Raw genomic sequence first — 17,796 nt, 5'->3', positions numbered from 1 at the left:
CCTGATAATCGAGCAAATACAGACATGATCCATCAGAAACCTAATCGACTTTTTTGCTGGTAATCAAATCAAATAGAATCTCTCAGAATTCTAGTACCTGGAACTTGTGTTCACACACCCAAGTACGTTTATTGTAATTTTATGTGAAAGAAATTTGTTAAAACTACCAATATTTAAAAGAACAAAATTTTATCGATTATTCTAAAATTTTTTTTTTTTTAATTTTTTTTTTTTTCAACGTTTTTTATTTATTTTTGGGACAGAGAGAGACAGAGCATGAACGGGGGAGGGGCAGAGAGAGAGGGAGACACAGAATCGGAAACAGGCTCCAGGCTCCGAGCCGTCAGCACAGAGCCCGACGCGGGGCTCGAACTCACGGACCGCGAGATCGTGACCTGGCTGAAGTCGGCCGCTTAACCGACTGCGCCACCCAGGCGCCCCATCTAAAATTTTTTTTAATGTTGGGGCGCCTGGGTGGCTCAGTCGGTGAAGCGTCCGAATTCGGCTCAGGTCGTGATCTCGCGGTTCGTGAGTTTGAGCCCCGCGTCAGGCTCTGTGCTGACAGCTCAGAGCCTGGACCCTGTTTCGGATTCTGTGTCTCCCTCTCTCTGACCCTCCCCCGTTCATGCCCTGTCTCTCTCTGTCTCAAAAATAAACAGTAAAAAAAAATTAAAAATAAAAATTTTTTAATGTTTCCTTTTGAGAGAGACAGAGACAGAATGCAAGTGGGTTAGGGGCAGAGAGAGAGGGGGACACAGAGTGTGAAGCAGGCTCCGGGCTCTGAGCTGTCAGCACAGAGCCCAACGCGGGGCTCGAACCCACGAACTGTGAGGTCACGACCTAAACCAAGATCAAGAGTTGGATGTTTAACCAACTGTGCCATCCAGGTGCCCTGCAGCTAAAATAAAAAATACATACATATTACGGAGGTGTGTCAGACAGTTAATTAAAAAAACACAATGCCAGGAGCGTATGTGTGGCTCAGTTAAGCATACGACTTCGACGTGGGTCATGATCGGGAGTTCGAGCCCCGCATCGGGCTCTGTGCTGACAGCTTGGAGCCTGGAACCCGCTTTGGATTCTGTGTCTCCCTCTCTCTCTGCCCCTCCCCTGCTCACGCTCTGTCTCTCTGTCTCTCTCAAAAAATGAATAAAGGTTGGGGCACCTGGGTGGCTCAGTTGGTTGAGCATCCGACTTCGGCTCAGGTCGTGATCTCGCGGTTCGTGAGTTCGAGCCCCGCGTCGGGCTCTGTGCTGACAGCTCGGAGCCTGGAGCCTCCTTCGGATTCCGTGTCTCTGTCTCTCTCTGCCCCTCCCCCACTGGTGCTGTGTCTCTCTATCAAAAATAAATAAAGTGTAAAAAAAAATGAATAAAGGTTAAAAAAAGTTAAAAAAACCCACAATGCCATTTTTGTGGATCCTGTGATTCCTGTGATGTTTGCAGGATCTGTTAGCTTTTTAAAGTGTAGGATTTGTTGCAGTTCATTTTCTCATTCTTTGTAAGTAATCGTGTTTGTGCCGTTTTGCATCGGATTTTTTCTTTTTCATTTTGTTTTTGTTTTTCTTAGACAGGGCTCCCCACGTGGAGTGAACTGCAGGCCCCACAAAACCCGGACCCACACCCGAGTCTGCAACTTGTGTCTCAAGTATTTTATCCCACTGTGTAAGTTACCTTTTGATTTTGCTCGTGGCCTTTTCTTTACTGTGCAGAAGTTTTGAATTTCCACGTATCAGACGTAAAGGGGCTTCCCTTCCTTTATCTCTGGTGTGTCTGCTTTGCTTAAAATTCCCTTTTCGTGATTTCTCCTGGAAGTCTCATTTTTTCCCCCTTTTTATGTTTCAATACTTGATTCAGCTGAAATTGACTTTGAAATTGCATAAGAATATTTTCAAAAATTATCCAGGTTTATGAATATCATTTATTGAAGGACCAGTCTTTTCTTACCGATTACAAGTGCCACGCAGCATCCGGGAGGCTCAGGCAGCTGGGTGTTCGATTCCTGATTTCAGTTCAGGTCACGATCTCAAGGTTTGTGGAATTCCTGCTTGGGATTCTCTCTCTCCCTCTCTCTACCCCTTCCCTGCTTGCAAGTGTACGCGCTCTTTCTTTCTCTCTCAAAAATAAATAAACTAAAAAAAAAAAAAAGTGCCACTTTATCATACGTTAAATTCTCATCGGTAATTGGATCCATGTATCCAAGCCTGTCCTGTTGATTTATCTGTTCATGCAGCAGGACCAAGCACATTATTTATATACTGATAATATATGTTAGTGTCTGGTGAGGCTAGTGCTCCTTCATTACTCTTTTTTTTTAATGTTTGTTTATTTCTGAGAGAGACACAGAGTGTGAATGGGGGAGGAGCAGAGAGAGAGGGAGACACAGAATCCAAAGCGGGCTCCAGGCTCCGAACTGTCAGCACAGAGCCTGATGCAGGGCTCGAACTCACAAACCGTGAGATCATGACCTGAGCCGAAGCTGTGTGCTCAACCGACTGAGCCCCCCGGGCGCCCCTTTGTTTGCCATTTTAAAAGGGATTTTTTTCTTTCTTCGTCTTTTGTTTTTTAAATTTTTAATATTTATTTATTATTGAGAGACAGAGCGTGAGCATGGGAGGGGCAGAGAGAGAGAGGGAGACACAGAATTTGAAGCAGGCTCCAGGCTCTGAGCTGTCAGCACAGAGCCCGACGCGGGGCTCGAACCCACAGACTGAGATCGTGACCTGAGCCGAAGTTGGATGCTCAACTGACTGAGCCCCCCGGGCGCCCCGATTTCTTTCCTGACTGGCTGTTCTTCTATAAGAAAGCTATTGAGGGGCGCCTGGGTGGCGCAGTCGGTTGAGCGTCCGACTTCAGCCAGGTCACGATCTCGCGCTCCGTGAGTTCGAGCCCCGCGTCAGGCTCTGGGCTGATGGCTCGGAGCCTGGAGCCTGTTTCCGACTCTGTGTCTCCCTCTCTCTCTGCCCCTCCCCTGTTCATGCTCTGTCTCTCTCTGTCCCAAAAATAAATAAAAAACGTTGAAAAAAATTTAAAAAAAAAGAGAAAGCTATTGATTTTTACATGTTAGTGTATATAATAATACAGAAGTCATTTTTGCTGGTAAGGAAAATAACGTACGATTTGCTTACAGGACACACACAGAGTTCTGTTCTAGTCTGTTCCATCCTCTGCTGTGCTGTGCTGTTCATTTGCAACAGGTTCCTGGTGCGCTGGTGTCCCCCCCGGATCATCGCACTGTCTCCAAGTCCCGCCTGCCTCCTGCCGTTCCGACTTCCCTGCACGTGGACAGGGCGCCGTGGGGTCTGTCCCAGACAGGGTCTGTCCCCGCCCAGTGCTGAGGTCCTGGTGACCGCCAGCCCTCCAGAGGCTGCTTGAAGCGGCCTTGGACTTGGCCTCAGAAAACTCGCTGTGCTTGGTGGAGGCTCAAGGCCCTGAGGCGCCACGGCGCTGGTGGCCGTGGTGGGCGCGGACCCGCTGTTAGCAGTGGCCGGTTCTTCTGCTTGGACCCGGAGCCCTCAGAACCACGCAGCAAGCAGATGGCTGCCATTTGCTCAGACGGCCGTCCCAAGTGGAAACTGCCCGGTCGTGCTTTCTCCGTGGGCACAACCGGAAAGCCCTCCGTGGCTGTGCTGTGGCTCCACACCTGGTGCGTCTCTGACATCTGGCAACATTGGTTGCTTTCGTGGTTGGATAACCGCACGGCACATTATTTATGGCAGCCTCGAGCAGCCGAGGAGGCCCGGTTAACAGCCACGGCTTTGTGCGGTCTGTCTTCTGGTCAAGGGCTGGCGGGTGGCCCGTGACGGTCACAGAAAGGATGAGCTTCTCTGATTTCGTCAAGGAAGCTGGTCTCAGAGCCAGGGGCCCATTTCTCAGAACTGGGTAGCTCCTTGTCGCTGCATTGGACACGTCCTTGTCCTTTACAGAGCGGGGACGGCTTCTTTCTCATTGTTAGTAACCCAAGAGCATCCCGGTGGAACCCCTGGTCTGTTACATTTCCCAGCCTCTTATGCGCAACGTCTGCCCGATACTCATCAAACTAGAACATGACGTCCAGAGGTGGAATCCCTGCCTTCCCTTTCTGATTTGACAGCATGACTCCCGGCAGACATGGTTTCCTCTCCTGGCCTCCGCTTGCCCGGCCCGTGAAATGGGCTCACACAGAGACCCTTGCATGAGCAGAACCCATGAGCGTGAAATCCTATGGGAACAATTCTGTAGTCTTTTTTTTTTTTTTAATCTTTATTTATTATTGAGAGAAAGAGAGAGACACAGAGCATGAGTAGGGGAGGGGCAGAGAGAGAGGGAGACACAGAATCCGAAGCGGGCTCTAGGCTCCGAGCTGTCGGCACAGAGCCCGACGCGGGGCTCGAACCCACAGACTGAGATCGTGACCTGAGCCGAAGTTGGATGCTCAACCTATGGAGCCACCAGGCGCCCCAGATTAACCGTTTTGAAGTCAACAATTCCGTGGCGTTTGGTATGTGTATGTGAACACTACCTTGTCTGGCTCCTGCCCAATGTCGTCCCCCAAGAAACCCTGTCGCCCTCCCTCCTGCCTCCTCCTCCCAGCCCCTGGCAACCACCCCGCCAGTCCGCTTTGTCGCTGCAGGTCTGCTGTTCAGGACGTCTACTCGGAGAGCCACATGCGCCACGTTTCCAAGACCCATCCGTGTGGCAGCAGGTGTCAAGCTTCGTTCCTTTCGATGGCGGAAGGGTATTGCCCTGCACGGACCACGTTTTGTGGACCCGTCTGGCCATCAGCGGCCACCGGGCTGTGTCCACCTTCCAGTTGTCGTGACTAGTGCTGTGGACATAGGTGCTGGTCCCCCTCCGCGTCGCCATTACGGGTGACAGCTTGCCCGCAGGAGGGAGACAGAAGTGCTGGGTGGTCCAGTACCTACTCCTGGTGTCAGCGCTACTCCCTGCTCAGCGGAGATGGACTGGGGTTCCAGAGCGCGGTTCTGAGAGAAGCCTCCACCTCGCAGGCAAATCCAGACGCTCTCCGTGTTCGGGAAGCAGAGGTGAGTCCCGCCGAGGGAAGCTTCTGGTCAGCCCGTGGACTGTCGTGCGGGGAAGTCGTTTGGGAAGGAGTCTCCCCGTGGCCACTTAGTTTTGGAGCATCGTGGCTCATTTGAAGCCCATTTTGGGACGAGCCTGTTTTGCAAAAGCCGTAACGTGAGTGTGTTAATCAGAGAAGCAACAGGGAGGTCCTCTGGGGAAGTCTCTGTGCGCAGTGGGCGTGCTGTCGCCCTCCTGGTCCCCGGACACGCAGGGACCAGGGCACGTGGGGCCCGACGCCAGGGCTCTCCTGTTGCTGGGATAAATTCCTCAGCGCCTCTAAATAACACATGGTGGGCTTTCTATCCTGGGAAGGGAGTGTGTGTGTGTGTGCGTGTGCGTGCACACGCGTGTGAAGTCCAGCACGTGCCTCGCCTTTTACTCTCTTGCACGCCCGCGTTGCTAGGGAGCTGGTACATCCATGCAGCAGCCCCAAGTTCTGGGAGGAGGAAGGGACACAGCATTTTATTCTCTTTCAGGGGCGGGGAGCCGGACCAGAGGGTAAACAGCCAGCAGCTTGGGTGGTTCCACATAATCGCTTAATTCCCGGCCGCATTTGGGTCTCAGCTTCACGGGGGCGAACAGAGCGCGGCTGCCCAGCCCTGGGCCCTTGCACAGGGGCCCCCGGGGCGCCCGCAGGGGAGACGCGCTGTGGCTCCCATCCAGGGAACACCACCGGCCCCCAGCCCTGCCCGGCTCTCCCGTCCCAGCCTTTGACCGCAGCAGCTCCGTGAAAAGGAAACTGACAACTGACTGACGGGGAGGGAGAGCCATCTTGGGGGTGTGTGTGCGCGTGTGCATGCGTGTGTGCGCGTGAGTGCGCGCCGAAACACGGACATTTCGTAGGCTCTGGGCATATATGCTTCATGGCGGCCGATCTCGGCTTCCTCCCGACCTGCCTGCCTGCGGAAAACTCATGAATCATTTCTGGCCGGATCCAAGCGGCACTGAGACACCGGTGCCCTCTCTGTCCCTCCCTCCCTCCCTCCGTCCCTCCCTCCCCCTCGCCTCCCCCCTCCGCTCCTCCCTCCCTCTGGCCCCCTGTTTGTAATCTGATACAGTAGACTGCAGTTGTCTGAGCCTGAACCTCCCCAGTCTTGGCACAGCTCGCTTCTAAGGTAGGCTGAGATTTATATTTTTCTCCTAAAAATAGCTTCCCGCACCCGAGCCGCAGCGCGGAGATGGCAGGGTGGTAGCCGGAAACTCTCTGCCCTGACAAAGTTTATTTTCCAGCGGTTAGAGGATGCCCTTCAGCGTGGGGTCCAGGTAGCTGTGCTCCCGGCACCGGGGAGCCGCGGGGAAAGGAGCGATGTTTCCAGACCATTCCGCCTGCCCATGGTGGATGTCGCTGCTTGGTCTCCGAAGGGCAAGACCGGCTGCTTTCTCTCTCAGTGTGCGGTCGCCTCACCCTTCCCACCCCCCCAGCGTCTTCGACAAGCCCCTCTGGGCGAAGGTTGACATCACACCGGGCAGTGCCTTTCCAGCCCAGGTGGAGGGGTGTGATGGGGCTCAGACCTAAGCCTCTGGGGCTTTGGAAGGGGTCTTGGCGGGGGCCGGGGCCGTGGCGGGGAAGGGGGTGTGGGCCCAGAAAAGGAGAGTTGCTTGTATCATTCACAGCTGGGCTCGAGATGCTTTGAGCGAGGAGCCTCCATGTGGGGGGTTTGTCAATCCACGTCCCGTAGACTGACTTGAATAATTTGTCAAAACAGATGTTCCCGGCGGAATGTTCATGTGCGTGTGTGTGTGCCCGTGTGCGTGAGCGTGTGCCCGTGTGCACGCAGCAGGCTGTTGGCTGGGGCGGGCACGCTCCCCACTGGAAATGCAGTGTTTACGAGGCAGGAAGAGCTGCCAGCAGGGAAGTTGGGTCTGGGAGAGCCGGGGCTGGGGGCAGGGGTGAGGCTTGCTCTCCCGCAGCCCAGGCCTCTGTAGAAGCAGGTCTGCTCCTGTCCCCGGGGAGCCGTGCTGACCGTCCCCACCGTGTGGGGCCCAGGGCTGGGTTCATGGGGCTCGCCACCACTTATGGGCCCCGGGGGAAGGCGGGCCGCTGGGGGGTCCGGTAGGGATGGGGGGTGGGGGCTCCGCACGTCTCGCGCTGGGTCTTATCCATGCGGGTGCTTAGGGGTGAGTGAGGAGGGAGGCTCTCGGGGAGCGGGGCAGGCAGGCTGGGACCTCCCTTCTTCCAGCATCTGCCCCTTCGCTGGAGAGACCCCGCCTCACGGATGGACGGATGGGAGGTGCGGGTGGGAGGGGCCAAGCACGGGGGGGAGGGGGGCTCGGAGGCTGGGAGGCTGGGAGACCAGGTGGCCTGTGTCCGTGGGGCACGGGGCACTCTCCTACATCCAGGTCCTGACCTGGAGTGGACGAGGCGCCCAGGGGAGGGACGCGCATCAAACCCACCGTGCAGGCAAGTGAGCAGTGCAGGGGTCCTCGCAAAATAGCCAGCCCCCGCCCCCAGACACCTGGCCCCTCTGCTTTCTCCCGGCCCTGCTGGACTCGCCGGGACCTGGCTTGTGTCCGGCCGGGGTGCCGGTCCCTGGCGTTTGGGGTTCGTGTCTCAGAGTGTTGTGTGGGAGCTGTGAGTTCAGGGCCTCCAGGCGGGATGGTTGTGCGGGGCCCAGTGCGGGCTGTGGTGTGGGGGGCAGGCCGGCAGCCGGCCCTACTTAGGGGGGGAGGTGATGAGGCTGTGCCCCACAGTCTGGGTCCCCCGGAAATTTGAGGTGACTCCAGGGGAGTGGCCGTCAGCTACTGTTTACCACCCTCCCTTCTGAGAAGGTGACAGACCGGGTCGGGGAAGGGTTGGGGGTGCGGACCCCAGGGGCCCCTACCCCCCCACGCTTCCCCCTGCTTCCCCCTGGAGCACGTCTGCAGGGACCAGGAGCCAGCCATATCCGAATGATGCATGTGCGCTGGATGGTTTGCAAAGCCTCCCCGGTGAGGCCGAGCGCAGGCCGGGCTGTGAGGTCCTCGCAGTGGGGGAAAAGGGCAGGGAGCCACGGTGCCTTTCAGGTCCCTTCACTTTGCTCCCAGCGTGGCTGGCATGTGGGAGAGGACAGCGTGCGGTCAAAGGGGAGGGACGCGCGGGGCGGGGGAGGGGTGAGCAGGGGGCTCTTCCCAGGCTCCGGAGCCCCCCTCCTTCGGGATTTCGGAATAAAGTCTGAGATTTAACGACAGCCATGGTTCTCAGACGCTGTGAGCATCAGGGTCCTTGGTGACAACAGAGGCTCTTGCTGAGCAGGCCTGGGCAGGGCCCGCGGTGCATTTCTCGCCTGCCCGGGGGCCGGTGAGGTGGTCCAGGGACCTGCTTTGAGAACCAGGGGGCTCGAGTGTGGCCACAGGGGCCTTACCTGTTCCGGGAGGCGTCCTCTGTTCTCTGGGGCTTGGGTTGAGGGTTAGGAGTGAGGCGTGACCCTCACAGAGCACTTGCCTCCCACGTGGGTCCAGACGCATCAGTGGTCAGACTTCCGTGGGCCACGGAGGCTTTTACTGCTGAGTTGCCTCGGCCTTTCCCACATCTGTCTGCCGGAAGGTGGAAACCGTGTGGCTCTGGGAGCCCCGTGAAGGACCGGCCACGCTGGCTGTACTGGTTGGTCTGTCTTGGCTGAGGCCGGTGGCTCATACCAGTTTCTAGAAAATTCTGTTCCTCATTTCTCTGCTTTCTTGTGAGAAAAGACCTGTGTTTCCCTGTCCCCCCTCTGTGCTCCCACCTGTTTGGGAAGCTGTCTGGTCCTGTTCTGGCATCTGCCCCAGAGCTCACCGGGGCTGCGTGCTGGGGAGCACTGATCTCGTTGGTGTCGCTGCTGCCTGGGGTGCAGAGACCGCTCCTCGGTCCCCAGCATGCTGTCACCGCTGGCTCCTTACCCTTTCCTCCCTTGGTCCTTCTGTCCCTCCCTGCGGACTGCCCGCCCGCCCCCCCCTCTCCCCCCACTTGGCTCTTTCTTTCTCTCTCCTCCCGTTTACCACCCCCCGCCCCATCCTGTCCCTTTCCTTCTCCGTCACAGACCTTTCGTGCTTCACACAGACCGTGGGTTTGCATTCAGTGGACCGCTCAAGGCTGTTGTGCTTGGAGGTGTTCTGAGGCTCACAAATCCAAGTGCCCTAGACCTTGATCTGAGTCCCCTGTTTCTCTATCTGCATCACCGCATTCCCGATGGGTGACGTCCAGGTGCCCCACGAGTCCCATGGTGCTCATGGCCACCATTTGCCCGCCGAGCCCCAGTGAGGGCACCCGCGGTGGCCACAGAGCCGTGCTCCACGACCAAGGTTGCGGCAAGCCCGGGTGCGTGTGTCCCCTGCGGTCCTGTGTGGGAATCGTCCCGATGCGTCTCAGAAGCAGAGGGCGAGGGGACGTGTCTGCTCCGTTTGGGCACGTTCCTCCCGTCGTGCCAGACTCTCTCCCCACGTTCTTGCCAACGCTCGGCATCGTCCGGTGCTCTGCCGTCACCGGCAATGTTCTCCAGCCCCCGGAGACCCACCCTCCTCCGCTGTCCCCTCCAGTGTCCCCAGGGTTTAGGAGACGCAGCAGTTACAAGTGCCCGGTTGTGTGGGAGGCAGCATGGGGACAGGGGAGCCTCCAGGTGAAGGGCAGGCGACTCTTCAGACATACTTGTCAGGTGTTGTGGGGTCCCCCTCATGGTCTGGGGGCCCCCTTCATGGACTGGAGACCCCCTCATGGTCTGGGGCGTCCCCCTTACAGACTGGGGGCCCCCTTCATGGTCCGGGGGCCTCCCCGATGGTCTGGGCACCCCCCTCATGGTCTGGGGGCCCTCCTCACAGTCTGGGGGCCCCCCTCACGGACAGGGGGCCCCCCTCATAGTCTGGGCACCTCCATCATGGTCTGGGCACCTCCCCTATCATGGTCTGGGGCCCCATCACAGTCTGGGGTCCGTCTGGCCATCCTGACAGTGACAAACGCTCACACTAACCCTCACCTGGGGAACCTACGTTTTCATTCACCAAGAACGTCCGAGAATCTCGTGCGACTTTACGCCTGGGTCCCCTGCCTGCGTGGGGCCTTCTCTCCTTTAAAACAATTCGTGTTTATCTTTGAACAGACCAGTGGCCTTGTAGGAGGGTTTGCTGGGTTACGAGTAGTGACCCGTGACCTGGATGCCTGAAAAGGAGCATGTCATTCCAACACTGCATTTCAACATTTCTTAAGTTTCCACTGGACCAGGAACCTCGTAAAGTGGAAGAAGCCGGGGCTCCCCCGGACTTCTGAGGGCCCAGGTCCTCTCTTCATCTGCTCACCCTCACGGGCCAGGGGTGTGTCGTGACCCCCAGGGTCTATGCGGGGTCTGGGCCGTTGGGGATGGTGTGGCCTGCGGAGAAGTGGGAGATCAGGGAGGTGCAGACTTTGATCTGAAAGTTTGTTTGCTGACCCTGTTGTCGTCTGTCTTTCCACACAGACACGTTGCACATAGTAGGTGGTCGGTAGAGATTTTTTTCTGAAAGAACAAGCCCAGGAAATGTGATGCTTTGCACAGTGTCTAGGCCGGGGTGGGTTCCCCGCCCATGAGTCCTGGCTACTAGCCTGCACCTTGTCTCCTCGTCCCCTTCAGGAAGCAGACGTGCGCTTATCTGACAGCCCTTCCAGTAGAATTAAGCTTCCGGAAGGCAGTCTCTATCTCTGTGTGCCCAGTGACTAAGGCAGTGCATTTGTTTATTCATTCAACAAACATTTGAGGAACTATTAAATACTAAGTAGCCTTTTAGGTGCTAAGCATAGAGCAGGGAACAAGGTGCATGAGGTCCTTGCTGTCATGGAGATGACTGTGTGTGTGTGTGTGTGTGTGTGGCCACAAGCAGGTGAATAAATAACGCGATGAAGAGATGGCCACACTGAAGTAGAGGCAGAGGATTACAACAGCCTGATGAGAGCCTGGGACTGGGTGATCCTGGAAGGCCTCATGGAGGAGGTGATGTTTAGGCTGAGCCACGAATGGTGAGCTGAGCTTCCAGCTGTGTGGACACCAGGGCAAAAGTCCTGAATATCCGAAGGCAGGAGGTTGCCCCCGAGGCTTCGGTTCCCGTAGAATGTGGTTCTGCAGGCGCTCGTGGGATGCTACGGGGACAGGCGGGTCGGCCGGGACCGTGGACCCTCAGCGTCAGCGTCTGCAAACCAGCCAGCGGTGCCCTTTGTCTACTCTGTCTTCGGGGAGCTGGCCATGGGTGTCCCTTCGTGGAGGGGCCAAGGTTCCCTCCCGCCACCCCCCCGCGACCCACCCCTGCCCCGTGCCACCCCGCACCCAGCCCAACGCCTGCCGCCGCCGCTGCTCTGGGAACGGAGGCCTTCCGCGCGGATCCTGGAGATGTTGGCTAACCTAGCAGATCTGGCGGTGGGACTTCGGTGAGATTCCCTCCGATTAGCCGCTCCTGTTGCCAAAACCCAGCATGTACTCTGTGATGACAATATTTAGAATTGGCGGCTGCAGTTGGTTCAACAGAGCGGGTGTGCACGGCGCTGTTATTCATGGTTCCTACTGACTTCCCGCCTCGGAGCGGGAGAAACACCCCTGCACGCCTGCATTGTTTGCCTCGGGAGAGCTGCAGAGAGCAAGCTCGGCAACAGGTTGGCTTCCTGGTTTCTGACACCTCCCTCCAAGAAGGGCCCCCCCACCCCCCCCCACCCCCCCCCCACCGCCCCGGGCACCAGGAAGCTGTGTTTGGGCTGCTTTCTGGGGCCCAGGGTCTGCTCTGGATGCCTGCTTCGGTGGGGCCGCCCGCTCCGGTGGGAAGCAAGCACCCAGGGCCCCCACCCCACCCCCGCTCACAGCCCCGCGTCTCCAGCCTTTGTGTGCTCTGGTCCTGAATCAGCCTTGCCGCTTTGCTGTGAGCCGGCCAGGAGGTGCGAGAAAAGCACGAATAACAAAACAATGTGCTCATAAGCCTGTCACCCGGAGACCCCATTGTTGATGCTGGTATTTTATTCCAGATTCTTCTCCGTGAGGATCTGAATGGTGTTAAAATTTCTCCTCGAGAAATTGCAGACATGCACTTTGTGGGGGCAAAACACCCTGACCGAGGCCGTCCCGCAGCCGTGACCCTTCTCGTTGTTCCCCATGGTTGCTAACAACGTCTGGCCGCGATACCAGTCTGCTGTTTTCCTGCCTGAAACACGGGCGGGACGCTGGGCAGGGGCTCGGGCTGCATTTCACAGCAGGGTCCCCTGGGCACAGAGCGGCCGCAGGGGAGAGGCTGGAGCTGGCCGCAGGCGGAAATTATGACGCGGCGACAGCCGGCCTCGTCTCCCCTCCGACCTCTCCCCTTCCTCCTGAATTCTCTGGGCATTGATTGCCTAGCCCCACCCCCCACCCCACACACCCCAGCTTGAGAACTGGGGGTCACTCTGGATTTCTCCTTGCCCACCCCCATCCAGATGAACTGTTGGAACCTGCGTGGATTTGTTCAGTGGGCTGGCAAGTGGCTGGCATCAGTAGGTGTTGAACAACGATGAGCGAAGTGGGCAGGCATAGCCAGCTCGGTCCAGCAATGGCTGAGTGCACTGGTCACCTCGGGACAGTCCCCAAGCCCCCCCGGCCCTGCGTATGGTCCCTCTTCCCTTTCTGGGCCACTTCTCAGGCAAGAAATAAACAAGAGAATTTTGTAAACGGATCTTCAAGCCACGGATGTAGCAAACTGTCTGCCGTTGGTGTCACTGAGGGCCCTCACTCTTTACGTGCACGACACGGAGGCTTTGAGACACGGGCATTGTCGCTAGTTCAGACCCATTTTTCAGATGAGACAATCGTGTAAGAGATGAAGGGGCTCGTCCCAGGTCATGCAGCTGGGGTGAGATGGGCCGGGTTTCCAACCACATACACCCCCCGAGAGAAAGGGCCAGCAGGCCCTCGTGTGCAGAGGCCGGTGAGGGGACGGGGTAGCAGTGAAGGGGGGGGGGCAGGACCAGGTCTCAGTAAGAACGAGGGCAATCAGGAGGCTCCCGGGGGAGCGGCATGGCCTGTCTGGGTTCGCAGGGTCTCTCTGGCTGCTGGGTGGGGGCTGGGCTGTAGAGTGGGGGGACCCCGGGGGCCGGGGGGGCTGGGACAGCGGGGTCTCAGCCCGGGCCGAGGGGGCGGCAGTGGCCATCGTGAGGAGAGGTCAGATTCGGGACGTGGAGGGAAGGAGGGGGCACACTGGTGGACACGAGGCTGGGGTGCAGCCGGGAAGGGGCGCTCAGTGGGGGGGGAGGGGAGGCGAGGCGTGTGCACTTAACGCACGTCTCTGTCCGCAGCAGTGTTTCTCGGGGCTTTTGCGTACCACTGATGCCTGCAGGTGGGCAAGCCGTGGTCCGTCCACGCGTGGGAAGGAGGAAGCGCTGTCACGGCTGCCACGTGTTGAGCACGGCGCTTGGTGGAAGGAGCCCGACACGAAAGGCTGCATACTGCGTGATTCCGTTCATGTGAAATGTCCAGGGGCAGAAAGTGGATTCGCGGCCGTCCAGGGCTGGCGGGGGGGGTGGGGGGGGGGAGCTGGGGGAACGCAGGCACGTAGCGAAAGGTGCAGGTTTCTCTTCGAGGCGGCGAAAATGTTCTGACCTTGGCTGTGGTGGTAGTACCTGGGAATATGCTCAAAACCATTGCATTGTAGACTTCACTTTGTGCTTTTTAAGTTCGCTTATTTATTTATTTGGAGAGAGAGGTGGGGAGGGGCAGAGAAGAGAGAGAGAGAGAGAGAGAGAGAGAGAGAGAGAGAATCCCAAGCAGGCTCCGCACTGTCAGCACAGAGCCCGACTTGGGGCTCCAACTCACGAACCGTGAGATCATGACCTGAGCTGAAATCAAGAGTCAGACGCTAAACCGACCGAGCCTGATGTGTGAATTCTATCTCAATAAGTTCATTTAAGGCGTGTGGATACCCACACGCCATCCCAGGGCACCTCCTCCAAGAGGCTTGAGTGAGCCCTGAGCTCAGGGACTTTTCGAAAGCCCCCAGGGCCCGCCTCATGCAATCTGCACCAGCAGGGCAGGGGTGGGCCCCCCATGTGCTCTGTGGCTTCCTCAAGGGGGCCCCTGGTGGGAGGTGCAGGAACCTCCAGGCAGGCGCAGCTCCTGCCCAGGCCGGCGTCCCCCGGAGGGCGAGGCCCTGACGGGTGTGCGGACGGCGGGCGCAGGGTCTGGGAAGCCAGCAAGGTCAGCGCACTGACGTGGGCGGTGCGTGATCCCTGCCGTGTCTACACCACCCGTGGCTGCCTTATCGTCTGCAGCTCAGCGGTTCCCGCTCTCTGCTTTTTCTCAAGAGCAGAAAAGTCAATCTTGTCACTTGAGGACAAATCCAGTTACTTGTTTTCCTGGTCATTTCGGGATTTCGCACAGTTAATTTCTGTTCCCTGGCGCGGGCGGGGGGCAGAGGGTGGGGTGTGCGGCGGGCACAGGTGGCTGGGGTCAGCTTTGCCGGCAGAGGCGAGGTCGGGCATGTATGAGCTGATCCCGTACATTCTGTCCGCCTCCCCGGGACCCCGGGGGTGCGGGGAGGAGGCCTCGTTAACATCTCAGAATGCCACACTGGGGACCAGTGGTGTTTTCTGAGTAATGGCGTTGTGGATCAGTAATAATTCACTATTGATTAATAATTCCACTAATGATCAGTCTGCTTGGAGTCCAGTAAGAGTAGCCGTAAGTCAGGCCCTGTTCTAAACGCGTCATGGCGGTCCCCTCATTTAGTCGCCACAACGCCCCTACAAGGCAGGCGCTGTCCTCGTCTTGCAGATGGCGGACTGAGGCCCAGGGGGCGGAGGCTGGGGCCCTAATCACACAGCCGGTGAGCGTCACAGCCAGGATTCGCCATGGAGCTTTGGGCAGAGCCCACGCCAGAGCCACGGGGCCCCCGCCAGTGAGGAGGTGCGTGTACCCACTTCTCTCCCCGCAGCATCTGCAGGAGGGACCAGATCCAGGAGCGGGCCTCTGTAAACGGCCTTCAGTAGGGGGCCTTTGGCCAGGTCAGAGGGCAGAGTCGAGAGCCACACTGGCTATTCTGATCTCGGCTTGGCGATTTCTGTCTGTGTGACCATGGCTGTGTTTCTTAACCTCTCTGGGCCTCCATATGCTTATCTATAAAATGGGAAAACAGGGGCGCCTGGGTGGCGCAGTCGGTTGGGCGTCTAGCTTCGTCTCAGGTCACCATCTCACGGTTCGTGAGTTCGAGCCCCGTGTCGGGCTCTGTGCTGACAGCTCAGAGTCTGGAGCTGCTTCGGATCCTGTGTCTCCCTCTCTCTCTCTCTGCCCCTCCCCTGCTCACGCTCTGTCTCTCTCTCAAAAAAACACCAAAAAAAACCAAACAAAAAAAACCCCAACAGTGGTATCTTGTCCTCCTCAAGGGGCCGCTGTTTTCACCAACCCGGTACTTAGCGGCTCTGACGCTGTTCTCCGTCAGACGCGGAGGCCGCGGATGGGCGTTTCGATGGTTAAAGGAATGAAATGATATGAACCATTTAGAACGGGGCCTGGCATATAGTGAGTGTTCGATACACGTGAGCTGTTATTACCGCCATTATTATTGGACTCCACGCGGACTAGCCATTGAGATGATGACGGAGTTCGGGCGGTGATAGCAATAGTCCCAAATGTGACGGGATCCCATTCCCTTGGGAACCTTCTCTGTTCGCCCGGCGCCCAGAGGGGGTATTTTCCGTGTCCTCCGCGTCTGCGCCTTCAGCCGGCCCCGCGGTGCGCTCCCCACCCCGTCACCAGGGCCCTCATCTAGACCACATTAGAATGTCTCACTGCCCCTTGATGTGCATGGCGTGACCTGTGTGTCCAAGCTACCACGCTGTGTCCTTGTGACCGGCGGCCTGAGGGAGGAGCCTGGGGGCGCTGTGGCTGGCTCCCGCGTGGCTTCTTTATGAAATGCCAGCCGTTGCCTTAACCTGAGCGGCGGCTCCTTTAAAGGCCGGGACTCCGCGAGGCTCAGCTCGGGTCAGAATCAGGCTTTGTATTCTGGACTCACCAATTCCCGTGGGTCTCAATGGCCCGGAGCACGGCCCTTTGAAGCTGGTTTTCCCTTCGTCTCCTGGGCAGGGCAGCCCAGATTTTTTGTAGAAGCTTCTGCAATTTATTTGTTTTTCCTTTCTTAGCACAGGACTGCCTAAAACGTGCAGGGGGAGAGCGGCCGCGGTGGGAGGAGACCTTGGCGGGGAATGAGCTGGTGCTGGATGAGAGGCCCGGGCAGCCGGGCTCAGGCCTCCCTTTGTGTCGGCCTCGAGCCACAGGGAAGACAGGACGTTTCTGCAGGCTGGGTGAGCCCCAGGCTCTGCAGCCCTCTCTGCCCAGCCGGCTGGAAGCTTGTGGCATTCCAGAAGGACAGGGCGGGGACAGGCAGGCGGCAGGCAGGCATGGAGGCCACCAGCACTGTGGAGCGTGCAGAAAATGCCTGCGTTGATTTTCATCAGCGAGGAGCAGTCAGAACGGTGATTAACAGGGGTGCTGACTGCTTCGCGGGTGGGCCTGGCCCATGGGGTGGCTGCTCTCGGCCAGCAGTGTCCCTGCCTGGCCGCCCCTCCCCCAAGGATGGCTCTGTGGCTCCCGATCTTGGACACCCCAGTAGGAGACTGTGACCGCTTCCTTCCCAGGAGTACCGGCACCCTGGGAAGTGCTGTTCAGCTGCCCCAGACTCCCAGCTTCTCTTCTTCATCTGAAATTAACAGGGTGGGGCTCTGGCAGGTCACTTCCTGTCACATAGGCGCTTCCGGACTCCGTGCAGGCAGCCCCCCCACCTTGTGTGCCGAGCAGACAGGCCCTGGTGGTTTGTGGGGCCGGCTGGACCCACACTCCCCCTTTTCCCCGGTAACCTTCAGGGGGCCTTTCTGCCCCCGTTGTCGGGCCGAGAGGATTGCTGACTTAATATCTTTTCTCAATGGGCTCATTTTTCTTTCAAAAGACATTTAGACAAATGTCTGAAAAGAAAATAAAAGTTAAAATAAAAGCAAAAATAAATAAAAGCTTATGAGATGACCGTAAACGGACCCCTTTATCATCTTAGGTGACGTCAGCCTGAAAAGGGATACGGTGGATCTAACCATCTCTAGCCTCCCTCCTGCTTGCACCTGCCAGTGTGTCCTGGGGCCCGGCCTCTTCTCACAACCGGCGTGGCGGGCGGGGGGGGGTGGTGGGGGTGGTGAGTGAGCACCCGGGAGGTGTGGGGACACCCTGGCACCTGCCTGAGCTTCCTCCCGGAGGAGCTCTCGGAGGAGAATGGAAATGACAGTCATTTCTCACTGTCTGAGTTAATGCTCTTTAATTCACCCTGAATATTAATAACGATCACAGTGACGGTAACAGCCCACGCTCTGCCGGAGGACAGGGGCCTGCAGCTCTCACCGAGCGCCGAGGGCGTTGTGCCGGCTTCTGGCTCCTGGCTGCATCTCCCCCATTAAAGCGGCCGGAAGCGGCTGGATGAGGCCCCCAAGGTGTGTCCGTGTCCCGATCCCTGGCTCTGGGACTGTTACCTTCTGCGAGAAAAGAGCGGGTATCGCCTGTGCAGCGGTGGATGTGGTTAAGTCAAATATCTTTGAGAAAGAGAGGTTGTTATCCTGGATCATCTCGGGGCGGGCGGCCCTGGCTGCTGCCACACGTTTATAAGAGAGGGCAGACGGAGCTTTGAGATACACAGCCGCCCAGGGGAGGAGACCACATGACCTTGAGGACAGATGCAGTGATGTGGCCACAAGCCAAGGAGTGTCTGGAGGGCCAGAACGTGCAGGAAGCAGGAAGGATCCTCCCGTAAGCCCCCAAGACCTTGATTTCA

At 57.8% G+C, this 17,796-nt stretch overlaps 1 protein-coding gene across 4 annotated transcripts in view; it reads left to right on the top strand.

Moving 5' to 3' along the window:
• The first annotated feature begins 4,336 nt into the window (after positions 1-4,336).
• Positions 4,337-17,796, top strand: part of RIMBP2 (RIMS binding protein 2) — a 221,268-nt gene continuing 207,808 nt past the window's right edge. For 2 of the 4 annotated variants that reach the window (XM_058691505.1, XM_058691507.1), the window contains exon 1: positions 5,581-6,176. The gene's annotated coding sequence lies outside the window, so the exon portion shown is untranslated. Of the gene's footprint in view, positions 4,478-4,609; positions 5,022-5,580; positions 6,177-17,796 lie in introns of those variants that run through there. The other 2 variants (XM_058691506.1, XM_058691504.1) reach the window with 2 other exon arrangements.

Source organism: Neofelis nebulosa, chromosome 11, assembly GCF_028018385.1.
Source record: "Neofelis nebulosa isolate mNeoNeb1 chromosome 11, mNeoNeb1.pri, whole genome shotgun sequence".
In the NCBI taxonomy this organism is placed as follows: domain Eukaryota; kingdom Metazoa; phylum Chordata; class Mammalia; order Carnivora; family Felidae; genus Neofelis; species Neofelis nebulosa.
The sequence above is the reverse complement of the archived record's forward strand: the minus strand, read 5'-3'. Positions and strand labels throughout refer to the sequence as shown.